The sequence below is a fragment of the Macaca fascicularis genome, chromosome 10, assembly GCF_037993035.2.
Source record: "Macaca fascicularis isolate 582-1 chromosome 10, T2T-MFA8v1.1".
NCBI lineage: Eukaryota > Metazoa > Chordata > Mammalia > Primates > Cercopithecidae > Macaca > Macaca fascicularis.
The window spans coordinates 114,631,634-114,643,599 of NC_088384.1; the positions used below are offsets into that span (position 1 = coordinate 114,631,634).

General features: G+C 50.2%; 1 long non-coding RNA gene across 1 annotated transcript; it reads left to right on the top strand.

Moving 5' to 3' along the window:
- Positions 1-2,851: 2,851 nt before the first annotated feature.
- LOC141407945 (uncharacterized) lies at positions 2,852-9,454 on the top strand. The gene is made up of 2 exons (XR_012419579.1): positions 2,852-4,490; positions 5,856-9,454. It is a non-coding gene; the product is annotated as an uncharacterized lncRNA (long non-coding RNA).
- The last annotated feature ends 2,512 nt before the right edge of the window (positions 9,455-11,966 follow it).

Genomic DNA, 11,966 nt, shown 5'->3' on the forward strand with positions numbered 1-11,966 from the left:
TCCGGAGTGCCCGGGGGGCTGGGGCCCCCAGCTTAGTTTCACAAAAGGCTGCCAGCCCTGGCCCCGGATACCCAGTCCCAGACCCAGACCTACACGGGCCAGCACATTTCTGCTGATGATCTTTCTTAACTCTCTTTCCTAAGCCAAGGAAGGGGCAACGCTGCGTTTGATTTTTGTGGGCATTTATTAATGGCATTAAGGACGATTTGCAGGAACCCTCTACTGCCCACACCAGTTCCCTCCTGTCATTGTGTAAGAGGCTTTTCCCGGGCAGCTCTACCCACCTGATTGTGTCCCTTTAACTGGAGAAAAAGGGGAGTTTCGGGGGGTTGGGGACCCTCTGATTCGGAACAGTCTTCCTGCGGATGCTCCCTGTAGTGCGTGTGCTGGTTAACTGAAACGTCTGCACGTGGGTCCTGGCCCTCTGAGTGTGGATGAAACGCCCTCCCTCCTCCAAGGTCACGCATGTAGTAGCCTCGCAGACATGGCTGGTATGGCTGTGGGTTTCAAGGCTGCCAAAGCTTAGAAGTGTCACCTCGGACAACTCCTGCGGGTGCCTTGGTGGCCTTAGGGCACTTGCCTCGTAACTGGAAGTGTGGGGCAAGTCGGAGTTGTCATTTGGCTCCCTTTTCCTTTTTGCCTGCATGGTGGGTCATGCTCAATAGGCCCTGAACTCTGACTTGGGTACCCCCGGGACCTCAGCTTGCAGATCAGAGGTTGGCTATGGAGAAATGTGAGGTCCACCCTCCCCTCATCTAAGGGAGAAAAACAAAGGTCCAAGCAAAATAACTTTTTTAAAAGCATCATTCCATAGAGCATTAATTTTTTAGGATTTCTTCTGGGAGAGGAGATCAGATCAGAACCACAAATGATATGAAAACATCAATGTCTTCATCTGGAGAGCAGCTGGTGGTGCAAAGATCCGACCACCACGAGGTCAACCCTCTCCCGCCTGGCGTGGGCTCACTGACCTGCCATGCGGTGGGTGTTGATTAACTTCATCCAGGGTTTCCCCTTGGTGTCTGAAGCAACTTCTGACCCAGATAAAGCCTGCTTTCACTGCGTGACCTTTACAGAAAGGCAGTGCTGTGTCCCCTCTGGGATCCCCGAAATAATAAATCACCACAGGCTCAGTGAGGGACGAGGCCACGTGAGGAGGCAGACAAAGGACAGAAAGGGACAATAAATCTCACTTCTAGGGAGCAGTCATTTTTTTTTCTTTGCAGTATTTTTTTGTGAAATGTAATTATGATCCAATAACACAAATATCAACATCTGGAATTCTGCAAGTGACATCCCTGCCTGTTCTGTTTGGAAATGGAGTGCTCTGCAGGCATCCTTTCTTTCCCGTTCATGGACAGGGAGCAAAGCGTTCGGGGGAGGGCCAGAGGGGAGAGAATCCTGCTGTCTGTGCAGATCGTGGATGGAACCCTCATTTGAGAAGCCCCAAGGGTAGGGGTCATCAGTCAGACCCCAGCCTCATTCAATGAACAAAGAAACATTAAACTCAAAAAGACGAAAGTGGAATGTCTACAAAATACCTCCGAACAGCCTTCTCGATTTTAGGTGAAACGACTGGGTCATTTTCTTCCAGTGCTGTCAGAAAGCGAAGGTCCTCTCCTGGGAGAAAGGAAGACTGCTTCAAAGTCCTCCAAGATGTGATGAATCCCTGTGGTTATTAATTTTTAACTTTTGGTAGTTTTTATTACCCAAGCTTGTACATACCTCAAAGGCTCTAAGACAAGAAAGATGGCTCAAAAGAGTTTTGCTACCACTTAAAAAACAAAACAAAAAAACCCCTACAGTTTTAGGATTCATGGCTGTGCCTCTGCTGTCATGCACCCGGAGTCTGGAGTGAAGAAAAGTACCAGGTGTCCTAAGAACGCTACGGCGGCTGCCTTCAAACCAAAGACCTGCACAATTTTAATGATCAGATGTTTATCTAGCCAGAATTCATTTTGATGTGTACTTTACAAGCCACTGGTCAAGACAGAAAAGTAGTTGAAGCCCAAAAACAATCACTAAGGTCAGAAATCCAACAGTTTGTAAATCTGCAGAATTTTATGCCTTGGGGATAACAAATCTTTATTTTTCTTTAGATAATGTAAATTGGACAGAAGTCATAAAGAGGGAAGTCACAAAAACTGTTCTGGCCACACCCCTGCAATGCAGACAATCACAGCCACCCACAGACCCTAAGAAGGAACGCTGGTGATAGGGTCTGCAAACCCAGGTAGCAGGGCCGGGACTGCTCGATGGGGTCAAACATTTTGTTCTTACTGACTTCATAACCTTTTCCCACTTGACATCTTTATTGAGCACTCGTGAGGAGGCCCCAGCTGCCTCGGCTCCGAGCACATTCATCCCTGGGCGCTTGCATTTTTGCAGGGGCAGTTACATTTTCCGTTTTCTAGCCGGGAATGGAATGTTGATATGGTGTGATTATTTTATTTATTTTATATGTTTTCCTTGGAATGTCTATGTGTGGCCGCTCCCTGGCTTGGCGGCCTCTTGATTTACGGTAGTTATAAACATTCCAAAGTAGACATGTCAGTTAAGTGATACCATAACATTATACAGTTACAGTTCTGTTATAAATGTGCCCAGAATTCAAAAAAATCCGTTTTCAGCTCCCCTTGTCTACCCCATTCCTTCCTGCTACCTACGCATGATGGCTTTGGAAGCCACTAGCTCAATGGAAAGATGACAGAAGACCTAAGGTTTAGTCATAGCCTTACCACCTCCTAGCCCTACCTTCTGGAAAAAACCTTTTTTTTTTTTTTTTTTGAGATGAAGTCTTGCTCTGTCACTCAGGCTGGAGTGCAGTGGCACAATCTTGGCTCACTGCAACCTCTGCCTCCTGGGTTCAAGTGATTCTCCTGTCTCAGCCTCCCGAGTAGCTGGGATTACAGGCGCCCACCACTACACCTGGCTAATTTTTGCATTTTTAGTAAAGACGGGGTTTCACCATGTTGGCCAGGCTGGTCTCGAACTCCTGACGTCAGACGATCCGCCAGCCTCGGCTTCCCAAAGTGCTGGAATTTATAGTCGTGAGCCACCATGCTCAGCCAGAAAAAAACATTTCTAGGAAGCAAGTTGGCATCCAGAAGTAACATGCCCCTTTACAGAACACATTTGAACCTTCTTCCTAGTGAAAATCACGTTTATTCACGTCATCCATGTATTCCCAAGAGAAAGTGGTTCCAAGATGGTGGCCACAGAGTAATTCTGGGAAGTGACCTGTCTCTCAATCCCCTGGCCTGCTGCCTTTACCGCCCACCAACAAAGAAAGAGTGATTTGTGCTTCCAAAAGACGCTGAGAGAGGGAAGGAAGAAAATGTCTCCATGGGTATAGCAATTTGGAGAGCTTAACATTCAATCAGAAAACCCACTTCAGCCTCCTCCCCAGGAGAAATGTCAGGGAGGAATTCCCTACTGCCTTCCCACAGAAAACACTCGGACATGGGCTGCTTTCACTGCCCACTTGTAACCCTTGGATGCGAACAAACCCGACAACTGATATCTGAAGCAAAATGTACACCTAAAGAATTTTCATTCTCTGTGATACAGCAGGGGTTGGCCTGGGCTTGTTTTTGTAAATAAAATTTTATTGGAATGCAGCCACGCTCATTTGTGGATGTCTTGCTCATGGCTGCTTCTGTGGGACAAGGGTTTGATACTTACCATGGAGACTGGACGGCCTACAAAGCCAAAAATGTTTACTGTTTGGTCTTTCGCAGGAAGAGTGTGCTGGCTCCTGTCCTGGATCAACTCAGAAAGCAAAACACATCGGATCCTGTCTGGGCTGGGCACAGCAACCTGGCCCATCCATGTGGGGCCTACAGTGACCACTTCCACTGGCTGCACAAAACTGGAGAGGGGCTGGGGTGCTCCAAGTATAAGTTTCCTCACCAGCAAACCGGAAAGGGAAAGACCAGCCTGGAGGCTGGTTACAGGGATAAAATAAATATGTCCTTAAATATGTGTATAAAGCCCCAGAACAAACAGCAGTCGCCGCATGGGTCAGGGAGGCACTGCCGGGAGCCTTGTGTGACCGCGTTCCACGTTATCTTCCAACCAGTACCTTGGGAGACAGGTACTGCTATGATCTCTGTATTACACAGAAGCAAATGGAGGCTCAGAGTGGCCACTCGCTTCACTCTGAACATCAGGTGCTTGAGCTCTGTGCGGATAGATGGGATCCCAGATTTTCCATTTAACTTTTGATGATGTGTCGTGGGAGTGGTGTTCCACCTTTGGAGGGTTTTAAGGACTCTTTATTAACCAGGAATGGTTCTTGTGCCTTTAAGGAGGAGTGACTGAGAGGTGCCTGCAAGGCCAGTGGAGGCCACTCTGGAGGCCTGCCTCTTCCAGCCCACAGGCCCTGCTTCCCAGATCTGGTGTAGGTCATTCATTCCAGTTCGCCTCTGAAACTATTTTCATGACAGTAAGCTGCTACTTCAAGAAACAGCGGAGATGTTGCCTCTCAGGTAAGATGCCTGGGGAGTGAAGGCTCTGGTGGGGATCCAAGCAGGAAGCCTGAGTTCGTGTCCATTCTTCACCGAGCATGGCCAAGTCCATTTGAGTCCATCTCCAGAAGACATGTCAAAATCGCCCACTTATCTCCATCTTCAACTCCTCCCAGGTCACCACCTTCTCTTCCTTGGATGACTTCACTAGCTTCCTAACTGGTTTCCTTAAAACCCATTCGTTTATCTATCCCTTCTACCATTCCTCCCACCACATATCCATCTCACCACCCACCATCCTGCCACTTATCTTTCCTTCCCTCCCTCATTCCCTTCCTCCATCTCCCCATCCATCCATCCATCCATCCATCCATCCATCCATCCATCCATCCACTAATATGTATTTAGGGGTTACAATGTCCCAAGCACTGTGTAGGTCCTAGTGTAGGTGGAAAAGGGAACAGATTTCCTGCCCTCAAACAATTTGAAAAATAAATTTCAAAGTAAGAAGCCCCATGTGGGGGGAAGAGCAGGCTGTCTTGAAAGAGGATGATATCAGGAGACATATATGGAGAGGGCTTGGGGGAGGTGATGTGCCTCACCAGGAGGTGATATACTGATAGAGAGACTATGTAACTTACTGATCAAACTGGGACATTTTGGGGAGTGAAAGGAGGAGCTATTAAACATTTTGTCAGGGCACCAGGGGCATGCCAGAACTGGCCAGGTAAACTGAGCGGCGTGGCTACCTTCTACAAACCAAGGTTCACAGCATGAGCTGAGAAAGCGGCAAGGAGGAGAGAAGTGCCCCTTCCTTTCCTTGGGGAGAGGCTGCAAACCTGCATTTAAAAGAACTAGGAGAAGGCTGGGTGCGGTGGCTCACGCCTGTAATCCCAGCACTTTGGGAGGCTGAGGCGGGTGGATCACGAGGTCAGGAATTCGAGACCAGCCTGGCCAATATGGTGAAACCCCGTCTCCACTAAAAAATACAAAAATTAGCTGGAGGTGGTGGCGCGTGCCTATAGTCCCAGCTACTCAGGAGGCTGGGGCAGGAGAATCGCTGGAACTCGGGAGGCGCCACTGTACTCCAGTCTGGGCGACAGAGTGAGACTCCATCTCAAAAAAAAAAAAAAAAAAAGAGCTAGGAGAGAAAGTAAAGAGGAAGAAGAAAGAGCTGTGGAGTGCTGGGGCAAGAGTGAGTTTTGGGGATGGAGGTTAAGCAAATAAGAGTCTTAGGGAAATGCGGGATGGCAGAGTTGGGGAGAGGAAATAGGTGTAAGAAATGTTTTTCTGTGTTGTGAACTGGGGCTCCCTTGGATGCTGCTTTTACTGTTGTCTATGAAAAGATGCAAGTGAAAGACTGGCATTCCCTTTGCTTTCTCTAAGGCGTGTTTGCTGTTTGGGATGTGCATCTTGGAATAAGTCTCCTTCTGGAGCTTGGAATACCAGATTCTGCCATCACAACGTTTGCCATGCACAGATCGCCCTGGCCTGGACGGGACCTTAGCTGTTACTGTCCGTGCTCCCTCGCTTGACTGAGAGCTTCCTGAGGGCACGGCCTCTGTCTGCTTGTCTCCAGTCCCAGCACCTAGCACAGGTTAGCATTTAGTATGTGCTCAATAGCTGTGCAATGTAGGGACGAGTGCACAGACTCCAGCGTGGTTAATGTCCTTCACAAGGCGCCTTGGAGGAGCCGTCCCCAAGCTCATGCTTCATTTCGCATCCTGCTCCTGCAGAAATGGAGCAGCTGCTCTGCTTGGGTTATTTAGTGTCGGAATTTCATCTCCCCCCATGCCAGGCTGCCCTCGTCTCTACCTCCATCAACTCCCCAAGGCCATCCAAGGAGCGTCATGAAAGCAGATATCTGCAGATGGCTCGTGGGACCCGTGGATGGGTATTGAGCTTCACATCTCACTGCCTTACAGTCTGGCCTCTTCGTCAGCATCAGTGGGACAGGCAGGGTCTCCAAGAAGAGCCCAAGCTCCCAGAGGCCCTCAGGCAGTTCTGGGCTGGTTCCCTCAGGGGTCGAGGGAATCATGGCCAGTGTGGGCCACAGTTGCAGGCTGGGGGGTCTCAACCGCTACTCTTCCTCCAGCTAGCTCTGTGATTCGGAGTGAGCCATGTGGACTCCAGCCTCAGTCCTTCTGTAAAATGGAGACAGCCCAGCAGCGAACCCTATGCAGTAGGCACTGAACATGCCAAGGTTTGTCACTACCATGACTTGGTTAAAAGCTGCTCAGCCTCTGGGAGGACACAGCACAGGCTGGGGAACAAGGCTCTGCGGACACCTGACACCCAGGGGGCTGCAGGGGAGGGGCGGTGCTCTTTCATCTATTTCCCACCTCGAAGGTGTAGGAAATCGTTCATCCGGGCCAGGTGTCCGGGCCTCATTGCCTCTGTGATAACTCAGCTTGTCAGCTAGCAAAGGCCGCACAACGCAGGCCACGACGTTGACTGCGCCTGCCACGGGCTTTCTGTGGCCATGCTGAAACACTGATGCCAGCTGTGATTCCCTCCTGGAGACCTGGTAATGAGGGCTGGCACCATGTCCCCGACATGATTGAAAATGGGCTTTGTTGATGCACTCTAGGAGCAGATGAAACGTGCATTTGAAGTGGTCCAGCGAATTTAGGGAAAGGAAGGATGCAATTTCTTGGATGGGAGACATTTCTAGGGACTCCGCCCTGAGTCTGATGAGGTGGCAGAGGGATTGTTGGTGAAGAGTCAGGTTTACAGGTGACCAGCTCCTTGGTTGAGGACACAGTCTTAGGAGAAACCCAGACAGCACGGTTGCAGCAGTCCATCCCTTCCTTCCGCCCCATGTGCTGAGCACCGCCCACGCGCCCAACCTTATGTGTACCCGATCCCGGGGCTGGTGGGCCTGGATCAGAGGCCAGGGAGGAGTGGCGTCATTTGAGGAGATTTGATTAAAGGTGTGCAGATGTGGGCAGGGCTTAGAAAAAGCAGTGAAGGGATGGTGCAGTCCAGGAGGACTCATCATGGCGGGCGCGGTTCCCACTCCAGGGACATAAGGCAGGGGTGGAGCCATGGCCAGAGCCCTGGGAGGGTGACTCCATGGCAGGAGCGCTTGGAGGGGCTGCAGCCTTTAGCAAGGCAATCCAGAGCCAGTGCCACCTGGCCAGAAGACAGCCAGGAGAGTAAATCCCCCCAGGTCTCCCACAGGTGCCTCTTCTGGCCAGAGGGCCCAGGAGCCTGCCAATGGTCCATACGGAGTGGCCTCCTGGGGCCCAGCAAAAGTAGAGAAGCGTGGACGTGGATGTGAGAGGCCATGGGTCATACCCAGCACAGGTCAGCTCCAGTGGAGTTTCCAGCATCTGGTGTAGGGGCTGCAAACTCAGGGACCTAAAGGGGCCAGGCAAGTAGTTAATATAAATGAGGGGCGCCAGACAGGTGTATGAGATAAGGGAAGGGTGGGGAGTGTGGCAAACTAGATTTCTCATGCCAGGAGAGAAAGTGGTCCAGAATGGCCAGATCTTCCCATTTTTTAGGCATAAGCTGGAAATTGGGGGTTTTTATGAGCTCTCTCTGGATTTTAAATTTTAGCAGTAAAGTCAAACTTCTGAAATGAAAACAATTTGCAAGCAAGACAAATGAAGTTTGTCTGTGCGGGGGACATCACTCTTGGGCTGCTGGTTTGGCGCCTCCGGTCAGTGGGAGCGATGTGATGAACGGGTGTAAGGGACCGAGCTGGACTGGCTCTCCAGGGCTCAGAGGCAAGGGGTGGTGGACAAGGGCACTGCCGGGGTTGTGGGCTGAGCTAAACCTGCCACTTGTGCCCAGCACCCTTCTGAGTGTTTTCACGCCCTCGTCTGTTGTCTTCAACCCCACTCCATCCTGCCTCCCCCACGCTCTATCACCGCACTCCATCTGTTCTTCAGAGCATTTACCCAAATGTATGATTGTGCATTTCTTTACTCATTTATTTGCTTTCTTCCCTTCCCAAAGACGAGGCATATGTCTGTTTCCTCCCTTGTCCCCAGAGCCAGGCAAATAGAAAATGACAGATAACTGTTTGTGCAGTCACTGCTGCTAAGTCCCCTCAGGAGGGAGGCATAGTTATTCTTATTCCTAGTAGTAGTAGAAGCCGTCATCGTTGTAGTCATCATCCGTGTTTTATAATTGAGGAAACAGAAGTACAGAGTGAATAAGGAACTTAGTTCAGATTGCACGGCCAGGAAGCACTGGATTAGGGGTTGAAACCCAGGGCTGGCAGGTTCTCAAGACCCCTACCTTCAGCTCAAACACTGGCTCCTCCCTAGGAATCCCTCAATTTGAGTGTAGACATCACCTCCTCCAAGAAGCCCTCCCTGACTTACCTGTCAGCTGGGTCAGTGACCGCCCCTGGGATCCTCTACACAGGATCTACCTCTCTATATTTCACTTTCCTGCTTCTCCGTCTTGTGCTCTGGGTTGTCAAGTTCACCTTGTAAGCAGAGAGGTGGTTTTGTTCATGCTTTCTCTCCCCACCCCTTACAGCCCAGTGCCTGGCATGCATTAATAATAATAATAACAATAACAATGATATAATAATAATGGAGGAGACGACTGTCATGCTGAGTGCTTCCCATGTGCCAGGCGCCATACTCAGTGCTTCCTGTCTATGCTTTTATTTCCTCTTCTCCACATCCCCATTTACAGATTCAGAGCCTGGGACTCAGACAGTAGCTTGCCGGAGGATATGTGGCTGATCGGAGGCGGAATTAGGATTGAAATCCAGCATTATCTGTGCCTGAAGCCACCATACTGGTTGTAACCACTCCCCTGACAGATCCCACTGCAGGGACTTAACCACCAGGGTGTTAAGGACCACCTTATCAAGGACCAGGGTGTCAGTACTCCTGCCTTTGCAGCCGTGCTATCTCTGCTGCAACCCTTAACCCCGCTGCTGCCATGCAGTCAGCCAGAGACTGTCCAAAAGCCAATGGGCATGGTTGTGTTTCAATAAAACTTTATTTATAAACACAGATGATAGGTAGAATTTCGGCTACGGACCTCAGTTTATGACTTTGGCGTATGCCATGGATGTCAATGTTATAAGATGTCCTGGTTTCAGACACGTGATGTAAAAAGCTGTGCATCTAAGAATCAAGGAGATGTGATATTTGTTGAGTGAATGAATGAATGAATGAATGAATGGATTACTGAGTCAGGTGTGTGCCCCTGAGTGTTTGGCAGGGAAGATGGGCACCTGGCAGTGAGTACCATGAATGTTGCATGAATGTCCTCCAAGTGACCCTTACTCTTACCCTGGGGACACCACTGTCCCACAGCACACAAGTGGAAACTGAGGCCCCAACAGATCAAGAGTTTGTCTCTGGCCAACTGGCAACAGCAATTCAGTGAGGTGCCAGCTTGCTTAGCAGGGCTTTAGAAGCAGGTGGGCAGCATTCCTCGTCGGCTGAGGAAGCCAACCTTCAAAGTCATAGTGCATAAAGAATAACTTTTCACTTCAATTCCATCCAGATTAATTCAGCGAGAGTTTATTGAACACCTTTCATCATGGCTGGACGGGTGAGTGGTGCCCATAAAACAGGGCTCCTGCCCTCAGGGAGCTTAAGCACATCTAATCTTATAAACCACCCAGATGTAAAACCAGCGTGAGAATTCAGAGGCGCCAAGCCCCCTTCCCGTCCCCACGGAGCCTTCTGAGGGCTGCATTGTGGATATTTTCCAGGCAGGAATTAATCACGGCTTTGTTGGCGCTCCAAGCCAGACCCTACATAATACCTTCTATAAAGAGCCTTATTACACCGGAAGGTTGTATATTATATTCTTCACTGCACACCAACTACGTGCGTAGGCTGCTCCCTATGTCCCTGGGCCAATAAATTAGATTTAGATTACAAGGGGAGGAAAGGCGGCCCTGCACGTGAATACCTAACAGTCACTGTGGACTGAGATGTCTTGATTTAGATAGCTAAATGGCCTGGCGAAGGGGCCAAGAGGGCGCAGGTTGGCACATAAAAAGCTCACAGCCTCCACAAGCTGACCATCACCTTGAGCAAACAGGCCTGCCGGCAGGGGCTGGGGCTGCAGGCTAATTGGCAGCTCGGATCCAACGTCACGCTTATTTCCTGAACCCAACTCACTTCCAGCTCCAGGTTATTGATCCCTGTTGAGGAGGGTGGTCTGGCTTTGATGCAGAGGCCCCTCGTCTGGCTCCAGGGTTTTCCAACTTGGGGCATTAATATTTTTCAAGTGCCACTCTGGAACCAGAGGCCAGGAAAGCCAATGCGAAGCAGAGGCAACCCCAGGGCCCTGGTGGGGTGTGCGGAGAACCATGGCTGTGAACAGGCAGGTAAACCGTCTTGCTAGGAGCAGGGAGGGAGGAGCCTCCTATGGCAGCAGGAGGGGACACAGTTGCTGGGAGGCTGATGGTGGGGCTCCCCAAACTTGCCTGGGGGAGGAACCCCTAAGCTGGCGTTTCTGATTCTTTGGACACCCACTCGAATGCTTCTCTGGGATACCTCTGTGGACCCACAACTGCTGGGCTGCAGTAAGTACACGTTTCAAGTTTTCCTGGATTTTGTTACACTGCTCCATGAAGGCTGGTAGGATGTATGACCCTAGAAACAAGCAGTGAGATGTCTTTCCCGCTCTTCTTTGTCCATACCAGGTATTATCGACATGGACAGCTCCTTGCCGATCTCATGGGTGCAGAGTGCCACTGCCTTGTAATTTTAATGTGTTTTTTGTTTTGTTTTGTTGTTTTGTTTTTGAGATGGAGTCTCACTCTGTCACCCAGGCTGGAGTGCAGTGGTGCCATCTCGGCTCACTGCAACCTCCACCTCCCAGGTTCAAGTAATCCTCCAGGGAGTGTGATCTGATATGGTTTGGCTGTGTCCCCACCCAAATCTCATCTTGAATTGTAATTCCCATAATTCCTACATGTTGTGGGCAGGACCCCGTAGGAGATATTTGAATCATGGGGGCGGTTTCCCCCATACTGCTCTTGTGGTAGTGAATAAGCCTCACAAGAGCTGATGGTTTGATAAGGGGTTTCCCCTTTTGCTTGGCTCTCATTCTCTTGCCTGCTGCCATGTCAGACGTGCCTTTCACCTTCCACCATGATTGTGAGGCCTCCCCAGCCACATGGAACTGAGTCCATTAAACGTCTTTTTTCTTTATCAGTTACCCAGTCTCAGGTATGTCTTTATCAGCAGCATGAAAATGGACTAATAAAGATCCAAATTGTGTGTGCTGTGAGCAGGTGAGAATGGTAAAATTGGGTTGCTTTCCAGAAGAAGGGGGACTGGGTGCTGGGCAGTATGCCCTTTAAGGACTGATCCAGCATCTGGAAGATGATACCAACAGTGAGGGGGAAAGGCTGGGGCCAGCAGGGCCGGGGGGTGGTGTCCATTTGCTGGAAATGACCGAGGGGCAGTGTAGAAATGTTTGGGAAGGGGCAGCCAGCCAACCACAGAGCCAGACGCCCTGTGCCTCTCCCCCCAGCCAGCGAGGCTGCCTGCTTCTCAC